General features: G+C 37.8%; 1 protein-coding gene and 1 pseudogene across 1 annotated transcript in view; one reads left to right on the top strand and one right to left on the bottom strand.

Moving 5' to 3' along the window:
- The window catches only part of CCDC148 (coiled-coil domain containing 148), a 277,956-nt gene that overhangs the window by 220,403 nt on the left and 45,032 nt on the right, over window positions 1-12,521 (bottom strand). The window lies entirely within an intron of this gene.
- Window positions 2,551-4,069, top strand: LOC110220745 (pre-mRNA-splicing factor SLU7 pseudogene; annotated as a pseudogene).

The raw sequence follows: 12,521 nt of genomic DNA, 5'->3' as shown, positions 1-12,521 counted from the left end.
CAATCCTATTTGCAGATGACAGTGTGCTGGAACATTGCACTGGAATAAGCCCTAGAACATTGAAAAGCCTCTTATAAGAGATCTATAATCACACAAAAGAGTTTGACTTAACCAATTACAGGAAAGATCAAAAAAGAATATCTATTGCTCAGATTATGACATGCAATCGCATGAATGACCTATAGAGTTTGTATGCATATCTGGATGTATGGGGTGTTAAGGGAGGACTAGCACCTCCCTTAACAAACGTGTGAGACTTTTTCAGGGCTGCTCATCCACCTTTGGTGTCTACCTGTTACTCAACTTTCATTTGTGGCTCCAAGAAGTTGTAGCATGCACAGCAGTCACAGCCAGGTAAAACCATCTCAGTTGACAGGCTAAACCAGGTTGAAGGTACCTGACAGGCCTCAAACCCATCAGTGAGCTGGGATGTCTACCCCAGGCAAGTATATCTGGAACAGACAGTGCAAACGAAGTTGGGTCCAGAATTAAACAGAAAGAGAAGAATAGGCTATATTGCTCAAAGAAAATTTCAAAATTTCTTTAATGATGTCTAGCTTCTCCCAGAAACAGAGGTCTATCTTTTCAATGCCAACATTTGGCTGATGCTGTATTGCTTTGAGACATGGAACATAAGACTTCTCAAAGAATTGATATATTAAAATTTTGAATTGAATTTGAATTTAAAAAAAATCACACTTAGTTGAGAGGCCTTATGGTGGGTTTAAGCAGGTGGCAAAAGTGTAGCCAATGAGGAACTTCAAAGAAAGAAAAGAAAAAAGAATTTCATCAGGAAAATGCCTGATAAGAAGAGTCACTGACTACATGATGAGAATGAGGAAAGACAGAAAAGGAAGATCCCCAGCTCATTTGGTAGCCCCTCTTTACTGAACTCACATGAGGACATGAGCAAGAGCTGCATGGGGTAGGCAGGCAATGACAGGTTATGAGCTGCATCATTGGAGCTAACTTCTAAATCATGAAATCAGAGAACCATGAAAGTGTCTGAGAGTCTGAGAGTATCATATGTTTATATATTGCTTTGTCATTTCCTCCCCAGATATACTATGAATTCCTTGAGGGCAGAAATTGCACGATCTATTTCTTTTTGAAATGTATAGTATTAAACAACAGTACCATGAACAGAATACCTGTGTTTAAGTTGCCAATCAGGACTGACTTGTTAAAGAAGCAACATAACTTCAGGGGTGTGAGTGTGGAAGTGAGAAGCAATAATAATAGCCATCTTAATTTTGGTGATGGGTAGAATGGGGTTTGTAAGTTGATTGTACATATACATACGTACATGTCTGTCTGTATAGACATAAACACACGTATGAAGAAATAAATACACACATATACATACACATACACCCACCCCAACTGGTGAGCCACCTCTTATTCTCCCTGGGTCTCTAAAGCAACATAGCCTCTTTCTCTTACAAAATATTATGGCCTAAATGCCAAAAACTAGAACCTTAGATAACAAATGTAATTATGCTGGCCAATCAAAAATACTATCCCCCATTATACATTAATAAATTATTACTGTGGTTTATCAACTGGTTTCATGTAAATATATTCCTCAGAACCTAATCACCCTTAAGTGAAGTGATAAAATCAAGTTACTGAATTTCAAAAGTTATGGATCACACTTAGGACTTCTGGTAAAAATATCAAATTGCGACAATTCTGATACCTAGCCTAAAACATCTTTGCCACTCAATTTCTTTTTCATTACAACTCTAAATGTACATTTTAAAAAGAATATATTTATTTTATGGAACATTCTTTCACAAAATGAATTGATCTTTTGATAAATGCTCTCAAACATGTTGCTATTTCTCTTGATTATAATTTATAAAGTGTTAAAATAAAAAGTTTGATGCTATTAGCAAAAATAAAGAGCTGAATGACAATGAAAATTTTTGTAAAATATTTTATTACCAATTCAGGGACAGAGACTGATGCAAGATAGAATATGAAGCCCAAAGAAGCTTTTGATGCGTCACTAGATGAAGGAATTACAAGTTCTTCTAGACACACAGCCCACAACAAAAGTCTGGGATAAAAATCTGGAGATACTATTATCACCAATCTCAGATGGCAACATATGAAATTTGCATTTAGCAAAAATTTCTATTTTTAAAATCTAATAACTCCTCATTCAGCATTTCATCACAATTAAGACTAAAAAGAGATAGAAAGATATGTGAAGTCTGAAGAGATGAAGAAAAATGGAAGCAGTGACCCCTCTTACAACTTATAACAAGCATCAGCAAGGTAAACACGTCACTGTCTCTTTAAGACAAGTCAGCCCCGGTGGCTTGTGGGGCGCCTGCAGAAGATTCTTAGAGGTACACAAGGTTCGGCAGCAATAGAAGCAGGTCCGGATCAGGCCAGGGTCGGATCGGCGGGCGCCCCGCTCAGTGCTTCCCCTCGGTGGTAGCAACGACACCCACCACGTTGGCTGCTGTTACAGAAGCAACAATGCCTGCCCCTTTCTCGCCTCCCCCCACCCCCCTACCCCGGGGAATCAAGTGACACGGTTTGGAAGAGCCAAAGAAAATGACAATGGAAGACTGGAGAAAAAAGGAGCTAGAAAGCTGGATAATGCCCCGGCCAAAGTGGATGAAGAAGGAATCCATCAAAAAGACCCATACGAAAGCATCAGAAAGCCCAACCTGATGAAGAGTGTCGTTCAGCTGCAGAATGGCATTGGAGGGGCGAAAAAGAGAATTGTGACTAGGAAATACCCTGAAGGAGCGACCTAATGAACAAAACAAAACTCAGCTTATGTTTGACTGTGATGGTCAAAGGGATAGGTGGAATTGCAGCAATTTAGAAGAGCATATGAAGATTGTAGAAGAAAAGTTGATCTGGCTAAACATACACTGAATGCTCAGAAGCTACAGGAAAAACTAGCCTCAGGAAAGTTACTGAATCGAGTGAATTCACCAAAACATCAGTGGAGAGAAGAACCAAATTCTTAGAGGGAAAGAGACCATAACAGTGTTCAAGAAGACATTGCTAAATATTTGTGAAATTAGATCCCAGTTCTGCCTACTAGGATCCAGAAACAAGAGCAATCGGAGAGAATCCTTATACCATTGCAGGAAGGAATCCTGATTAAATACAGGAGATAATTTTGATACACTGGAGATAGAATTTTAATTGTGCAAACACAGTTGTTTGCCTGGGAGGCTTATGACAAAGGGTCTGAAGTGCATCTCCATGCAGATCCAACAAAACTGGAGTTGCTGTGTAAATTATTTAAAGCCAAAAAAGAAGATTTCAAAGAACAACAGAAAGAAAGCATTCTAGAGAAGTATAGAGATCAAGAATACCTAAATGTATTTCCTCATTCCCCTACCCCCAGTTACTATTAGCTTAAACAGAAGGCTATGTGAAATGTTCAACACATGGAACAATCATCAAAGGACAAGAGTGAGCTTTTGCCTGCTCTTAAGTATGAGGAGGATGTCAAGATCAACAATTATACACATAACTAGGATTCCTATTGGAAAGAAGGTAGATGGGAGTACAAGTGCTGTCACTGCTTTGTCAAGTTTTCCTATTGTACTGGAGAAGTTGGGAAGGAAATGGCTAATGCAGATGACTATATTCCCAGTGATGCTGTGGGAGAAGAGCAAATGAGCAGACAAAAAACTCTGATCGAGCTTCACCAAGAGAAACAGAAAAAAAGAAGAAACATAGGAAGAGTAGTTTAGACAGTGAAGGAAAAAGAAACATGAAAAACTGAAAAAGGCATTTAATGCTGAGCAGGCCTGCCTCTCCCATGACAAGAATATCATGCAGCAAGATAAGAGAAAGAGGCCCTACAATGGCATATATGAAGCCCAAGAGCCTACCGAAGAGGAAATGGAGGCACACAGGATGAAACACTAGAGGCCAGATGATCCCATGACATCTTCTCTTGGATAGCAATGACGTGACTTGGAAGGAGATTCAGGACACCCAATTTGTATATATTCTTTTTATTCTCTTGGTAAACAGAGATGGAAAAATCCTTACTTGTTTTTCTTATTGTCTGTCTTTTAAATAAATTTCTGGAATACTTTCATTAGAAAAAAATGTAACAGTGAGACTGTGGCATAAAGGATAGCACCATGTGTACAGTAGTCCCTACATTTAGAAGAGAAAAACTTGTGACTCTGAAGGGTCATTGAATCGCAGGGTTACATGAAATAGTGTAATACAATTCAAAGGGCATCAAATTTGGAGTCAAATAACATAGATTGAAATTCCAGCTCTTCCACTTATCTTTGGGACCTAGGGCAATTCACTTAACTCTCTGGCAAATGAGGGTGTTGGATTGAATGACCTCTCAAGTCCCTTCCAGTTCTAAATATGTGATCCTAAGTTAAAAAAAAAAGTTTGTTTCTATTGCTTTCTCTTTAAAGAAAAAAAATTTACTTGTTAAAATTATGGGATGGGAACATGAAACATAATTGCATAAAGTTACAGTATAAGTATATACTGAAATTCAATATTATTGCTAGTTAAAGAGGAAGAGACAAAGGATGGGGACTAAGCAAATAAAAAGGAAGGGAAAGGAAAAATTAGACTAGGTGAAGGAGAAAGGCAAGAGAAGACAAAGATAAGCACTGATATATTAAAACAAAGAGGGTGGGGGGAAGCAGGTAGACAGTGCACAAATGCACATAGTTGTGGAGTGGAATATAGTGAGAGGAAGGAGAAGAGATTGAGTAGTTTCTTAGCATCAATTGTAGTAAAACTTTGTGAACCACAGCCTTCAGTTCATTAGTGCTATTGGCCTATGAATAATTAATCATGTGTAATACCTGTGATAAGCCACTGTTAAAATCTCAAGTACACCAAATTCAAAACTTGCACCCTGCAGTAAAATTATGGGAGAAAACAGGCAAGTCACATAGGCTAAACTGGCATGGATAGATTACAATCTGCAGTATTGGAGGTTATATCCCTAGCAATGAGATCATATAGATTAATTGGTATATTTGACTCCAACTACACTGGGACCCCTGATACCCATAAAAACCCACCCCTGAAACTAAAGCAACACAACTTCACAGGGAAATCAATTCAGAGGAAGAAAATGAGCATGCTAGGAGAGGTAAAATTTAGGTAGTCTATTCCTTGTTTTAGTCTTACTCAAAAGAACTAAATCATGTTGAAGATCCCTTACACTTAAAAATCTTTTGCTTCCATTCCACCAGCTGCAATGATGAGAAACTGAGCAGTATATGAAATGGGATGACATTAGAGAGATGACTGAAGTGGTCTAAGGGGCAAGAATAAAAACTGTTGACTATAATTTCAGGCATTCCATGATGAACAATCAAGTAGTTGCCAGTAACCAGGTCCCAAGCATCCATATTGCTATGCTGTAACAGTTATTTGATAGAAACTATTGTGAAACAACCTGTAGTGTTTTGTGAACCTGGGAGATCAGACATAGAGGAAAAAGAACAATCTGTAAAAAACAGGAAAAGCTTAGGGCACTGTCCCAAGTCTGTGGGCTGGCAACAATCCATCAAAATTTTTACCAGTCTGCAAAACTTTTATTACCAAAGGTCTTTACTTATAAAAACTATAAAATCCCAAACTGCAGTGGAAAGAACACTTCAGTTGGATTCAGAGCACCTGGGTTTGACTCCTGATTAAGGTGCTTACCAGCTGGGAAACCTTGGGCAAATTGCTTCAGTTTCCTTTTCTGTAAAATATCAGTATAAGACAAAAGTACTTTTAAGATTCCTTCTAGTTCTAAATGTTATGTCTCTAGACTTTTAGTTCTCATCTTCTTTGCTCCTCCTTATCCCTACCTCCTCATTCTCCCCAGCTCCTGGTAGCCCCTCTACCATGAGTGCCCTCCTGATGACAACTATGAAGAGTGTAGTATAGACAATTTAGATTATTTCGTGTAGTTTGAGCTGGGAAATTCACTTCTGGAATTGAGAAATCTGTGCTAATATTATTAGAGCTATAGTCTAACTACATTATGGATTAGCTTTTGTTAGCTGGCCTGGGAATTTAACCAACATTTAACACATTGTTTGTATAAGAAATTATTTCCAAATTCCAAACACTTGATTTTTGAAAAAGAAAACTTTTGGAAAACATTAATAAATTGGGATAGCTGACATTTCCTAATTCTCTCATATTTCATCTCCAATGATCTCTCTAATTTGTTTTTTAAAGTAATGAAATGACCATGCTACATAAATAGCAAATTATGATAGCTAAGAATGAAATGGCCATGCTATATAAATAGCGAATTATAACAGAATTTAAGATTGCAATAGAAATCTTACCAAATTAATCTGATACCCATGTAACCCACATCCTAGAACACCTGGGTGCTGAATTCATATAGACTATGTTCAATCTGGAGGGTTTCTAATATATCATTCTTTGGCTCATGCTCCCACCTGGGATATGCCATGGGAATATTAGAACATTCATATGTCTGTATTTCTACAAATATAAGAAAAAGGGCCCTTGGCTCCTTGGCTAACAATCCGTATTAGATATAGGGCAGTCTGTATGTCATCCCATAGGAATAACAAGGGTGTGGGGTGGGTGGAGAATACAAGGAATTCATGAGAGTCATAAACAGGTAAGGATAATCCTTAGTTTCCACTTCCAAAAATCCTTCTACATTCAGCTCCTTCCCTGCATAGCCAAACTTTCTGAGAAAAGGTTTTCTATAGCTAATGTCTCTACTATCTCAACTCTCAATTTATTATAATCTTGCTTCTGACTCTACCACTGTACAAAAACTGCTTTTAAAAGGACACTGGTGGGGTACTAATGATGGACCCCTAAAAGGTCCTGGACTTTCCCTGGTGTTTGCCTGGGGCACCCAGCCCTTCCCAGTTAATAATCCTTTCAACTGCCCTTTCATTGTGGCCGTCATTATCTGCACCTGGCCCCACCCTAGACCTCCACTCCTTAATTCCTTCGAGACTCCTCTGTTACCTCCAGATCTGTTACCTCCCAGTCACCTCAAGCTATTGGCCACACGATAAAAAAGGTCAGTCTTGTCTACCAAATTGCTCAGATTCCTTAAGAATCTGGCCCACTTCTATTGGTGATATAATAAACTTTGTCTCTGACTGAAAGAAAGCTTGGGTCGAATTCCTTCAAGGCAGGACCTGCGCCTTTTGTCCTTGAATTTTGGGGTTCCCAGCACCTCTACACCTCAACAGCACCAGTGAGCTAATTGCCAAATCCAATGTCTTTTTCTTTTCCCATCCTCAACCTTCTTGGACCTCTCTTTTTAATATCTGATGTTAATTACCACCCACCCCTATTATGAGATACTTTCTTCTTCCTAGACTTCCAAGATGTGACACTTTCCTGGTCCTCCTACCCCTCTAAGTTCTCTATCTTTGTTTTTGTCCTCTTCATAATTCTGAAGCTGGGCATTGCACAAGGCTTTGTCTTTGGCCTTTTCTTTTTTTATATTATCTCCCTTTGATAATCTCCTTCACTTTCAAGGCTCACTTGTATCTCTTGCTCCTACTCTCTCTCCTCTGCAATCCATTTTTTATACCACTGCTGGAATAATCTTTTTTATATATTGATCTGGTCCTTTCATTTCTCTGTTCCAACATCTGCAATGGTTATTTATGAAGTAAAGTTGTAACCACTTTTTCCTGACATTCAAGGCAATTTGCTATTTGGGGCCATGTTGCTGTTTCATCCTTATTTTATATCTCTCCCTTCTAGTCATCCTAGGCTCCAGCCAAACTACACAGCTCTGTTCCTCAAAAATACACTGTTTTCCCACTTTTGTACTTTGTTCAGTGTGCATGGAATAAGTTCTCACCTCTTTGCCTATTTAACTTCTATGAAGCCCAGCTCAAATGCTACTTCCTTTGAGAAATTCATGATCATCCCATTATTAGCACCTTGCCTCTACTTTCACATAGCACTTGATATGTACCTCTCTAATTCACTATAACCTATTACTGTATTTTTATGTTTTTGTACATGTCATCCCCCTACAGAGCTGTAAATTCTCTAAGTCTTTGTCTTATCTAAACTTTTGCATTAAACCTAGAGCCTGGTGCCATAGGTACCTCATGTTTGTTGAATTCGATGGAAAATTCCTTGAAAAAAATGGACAGCTGGCTGGGACTTAGAAATCTTTTTTGTTGAAGAATACAAGTTCCTTGAGGGCAGGGACTATTTAATTTTGGGATTTTTTTTTTATCCTTACCACAGTATCTGGCACATTGTCAGTGCTTACTAAAGACTCATTAAATTGAATAGAATTCCTGTTGGCATAGGAGGAGGGATAGGGCCTGGATCTGTGATTTAATTAGTAAGAACTCCCAAATGAAGAAAGTTTTATCAATACAGATCAGCACCTTAACCTGCAATTTAAGAGTCACAGAGAGTTGCCTTGAACAGTAGCAACAAATTAAAATAGAAACAAATCTCTAGAGTTACATATTGACTTAGAAAACTACAAATTAACACAATGTTGCATTGTACTTTTATTTATTTTGTTAGATATTTCCCAATTATATCTTAACCTGGCTCTACAAGAGGGTCAGGAACAACTTGCAGCTCATGGTCCACAAGTTTGACAACTTTGGCCTGCAGCATGGAAAGGTCAAGTGTATTATTGTACAAGGTCACACTGCCAGTATTAGCCAGAGGCAGGACTTGAATCTAGGTCTTCCTGAAGGCCTATCTACTATGCCATTGTAGCTATTATAATATTATTTATCATAATAAATTTGATCTGTGTACTCTTTTCAATGTGTACTTTGAGATACCATAAATAATTATGCAACAGAAGAGCTCAGTTCTACCTTTATACCTAACTGGTAATGATGATAATGGTTAGCATTTATATAGTACCTACTAAGAATCAGGAACCATCCTAAGTGCTTTATACCATGCTACGTGCTTTATAAACATTACATATATTCTACCTTAGGATCATAGGATCATAGGATCATGGATTTAAAGCTGGAAGGATCCTTAAAAGTCATATCACCTCAACTTTCTCATTTTACATATGAGAAAATTGAGGTATAGAAAGGTTGTGACACTTAGCTATTAAATGACAATTGAGATTTTGACTCAAGCCATATGTGAGAGATGATCTCTCAGAAGTGAAGCCTCCTCAGGGGGTCAATGGTTCTTGTCAATAGTTCTTGATTGTTACTTTCAAAACCCTCCCCTCCCTCCACCCTGTTTTTAAGTACTTAGCAGAAATAGTCCTGCCCCCAACCTGAACTGCTTGCCCTTGAAAAGCTTCTCACCTTTTCTTGTCTCCAGGCAAATTTGTGTCTCCATGAATAGATTGTACCCCCTGAAAGTCCAGCCAATGGGATAAGGGGAAGGGGGTTAAGGAGGAGGCACTTGCATTAGGGTATAAATAAGCCTTTACTTCTGTAAGGAACATGTACTCTCCTGGCCAGCAATGGCGACTAGGAGGATACCCTTTCTCATGAGAAAGTGAATGGGATGACCCAGTGAAGACTTCTCAGTGTAATTAAGGTAATGAGTTCAGAAGGTAGTGTCAGAAGTGAAGGTTCCTCAAAGGGTCAAATAATTCTTGAATACTACTTTCAAAATCCTCTGGCACTCAGACCCTGTTTTTAAGCACTTAACAGAAAGAATAAGCCCTGCCCCACCCCTTTTGTCCTTGGCTTTGAATTTCACACCTGGAATGTAAGCCCCACCTCAGGGATAGGAAGAAACTTTCAAGCTTAGAATGTAAGCCCACCCCCAGTTAAGGGGGTAAGGGATAGTGATGGGTGGAGACTTGTTTTCATGTTGGGCGGAGATTTGCTTTTATAAGGCGGCCGCTGTTAGGCAGTCTCTCTCTCCACGTATGGAAGGAGCATACAGCCATCTCTCGAGATTGTAATAAAGGTAACCTTTGCTTTCCACCTTGAGAAGTCTCTGAGTTTAATTTGGGTTGGGGTCCCTGTCCCACACAAAAGCAATACACTCCTTTCTACTTTCAAGGTATCTAAGTCTTTGTTTTTATTTTTGAGTAAGTGGTCTCTGTCCCACATACATATTATTCTCCAACACACCAAACTGTTTCTGTGTGTCTAGTCTAGACTAGGTTGACTACTGAGCTCTTTTTTTTTTGTAAAAAAAAAAGCAGCAGGCTGGGTGATACAAGCAATATAAGTCTCTTATCTATAATTCGTGCATTTCTGTACCATCACAGAGTGAAGGTTTTTGTGAGATCAAAGCAATGAGAAATTGTCTCCTATCTTCTGCAGAAAAGAGAAGAAAGAGTTGTCTCTCCTTTCTGGCACATGACGTCTTGCCCCATAGAGCCCAAAGGAAAAGTCTGGCAATTCATAGGTTTCTCCCTTGGTTTTAAAAGTGTTATCAAAATGTTATGGCTCTCAGATCTGGAGTCGGAAGGATCTGAGTTCAAATTTGGTTTCAAATACTTACTAGCTGTGTGGCCCTGAGCAAGTCACTTAACCCCAATTCCCTCCAAAAAAAAATGCTATGGCTCTGAAACTAAGAAATTGGATCAATGTTATCTTCCTATATGTTATAGTTGAGTATTAACAACAATGATGATAACATTTACATAGCCATTTCTGGTTCTACACATATGTCATGAAATACAGTATATTAAATAATTTATCTTTATATGAATTCTCATTTAATAATATTAACAACTGACTTCTAGGCAGCTGGGTGGCACAGTGGCAGTGTTGAGCCTGGAGTTATTAGGAAAACCTAATTCAAATCAATCCTCAGACATTCACTAGCTATGTGACCATAGGTAAGAAGCCTAACTTCTGTCTGTTTCATTTTCTTCATCTGTAAAATGGGATTAATAATAGCATTTCCATGGCAGTGTTGTTCATTCATTTACTTATCTCCCAAGTTCATTTATTTCAAAGAATTTTTCATTGAATTCAATAAATATTTATGAAGTGCCTACAAGGTGAGGCTCTGTATTTAATGTAAAGCTTAGATAAGACAAAGACTTAGAGAATTTACAGTTCAGGAGGGAGAAGGCATATACATAAATACATAATATACAGTAATAGATAATAGTGAATTAGAGATGCACATGAAAGTGCTGTGTGAAATCAAAGGCAGAAAGGTGTTAATGTTGGGAGACCATAGAAAATTTCATGAAGGAAGTAGAATTTAAGCTGGGCTTTATAGGAGTTCAACAGGCAAAGAGGTGAGAGCTTATTACAGGCATAGTGACCAAAGTATGAAAGTAGGAAAACAAAGTATGTTTTTGAGGAATAGAGAGAATTGTACAGTTTGGTTGGAGCCTAGAGTGTGACTAGAAGGGAGAAATATAAAATAAGAATGAAATAGCAGGGTGGCCCCAGAGAGTAGATTGCCTTGAATGCCAGGCAAAGTGATTAGAACTTTATTTAATCAACAAAAACCTTTGCACATTTCGGAGCAGAAAAATGACAGAAACAGTTCAATGAATAAAAAAAGATTATTCCAACAAAGGATAAAATAAAATAATATTAATTCTTAATGTTAGTGCCTTTCCTCTGTTAATTTCTTCCTACTTATCCTCCACATAGCTTGCTTTGTATAAATGTGCTTGCATGTTGTCTCTCTCATTAAATTGTAAGTTCCTTGAGGACAGAACCAATTTTGTTGTTGTTGTTCCTTTTTTCTTATCTCTAGAGCTTAGCACAGAGCCTGGTTCTTGGTAGGTGCTTAATAAATGATTATTGACTGATTACCAATTAAGTGCTTTGCAAACCTTAAAGCACTACACAAGTGCTACTGTCATTATTATTAAGATTTAGATTTAGACTTTTAGATGACTTTAGATAGCTGTCTTAAGATTTACAAAGTGCTTTAGATACATTATTTCATTTGATCTTCATAATCATCCTATTAGTTAGGTAATAATGTCATTGTTGCCATTTTGTAGATGAAGAAACTGAAATTCAGTAGGGAGTAATAACTTGTTCAAATTCCCCAAGGTAGGTAGTGGTGGAGACTTAACTTGTCAGGTCTTCTGACACCATTATACTACACTGTCTTTCATTAAGAGGTGCTATCTCTTAAATGTCTAATATACAGGATCATTTTAGTGCCTTAGTGGAAGGTCTGAAACTCTCGCTCCTACCATTTAGACAACTCTTCATTAACATTAAATCTATTTTTAACATAACACATTATGAATTTTTCTATATGTATTCATTCCCCCACAACAGTGTTGTCATTCTCTTTGCTATAGCAACTTGAAAACCAATGAACGGAGAATAAAAGATCCCTTTCATGAATTCTATTTTAGTTAAAATAGTTATGCCCTCTCTCAATTATTTATCATTGGCAGGACCTAGAACAAAGAAAATTAGTGAATTAAGGAGACATCTTAAAATTAATGCAGTTCTACTAAAGAACATTCAGGAGTTACCATAAAATACATTGGCCCAATCATACATAGATTTATACTCCAGTCCTACCTCCAAACACTGCACCAACAATTTTTCAATGGTACCTATTAAGGTATATTCTCACTAACATCA

Source organism: Phascolarctos cinereus, unplaced genomic scaffold (genome assembly GCF_003287225.1).
Source record: "Phascolarctos cinereus isolate Bilbo 61053 unplaced genomic scaffold, phaCin_HiC Scaffold_726;HRSCAF=1367, whole genome shotgun sequence".
In the NCBI taxonomy this organism is placed as follows: domain Eukaryota; kingdom Metazoa; phylum Chordata; class Mammalia; order Diprotodontia; family Phascolarctidae; genus Phascolarctos; species Phascolarctos cinereus.
The sequence above is the reverse complement of the archived record's forward strand: the minus strand, read 5'-3'. Positions and strand labels throughout refer to the sequence as shown.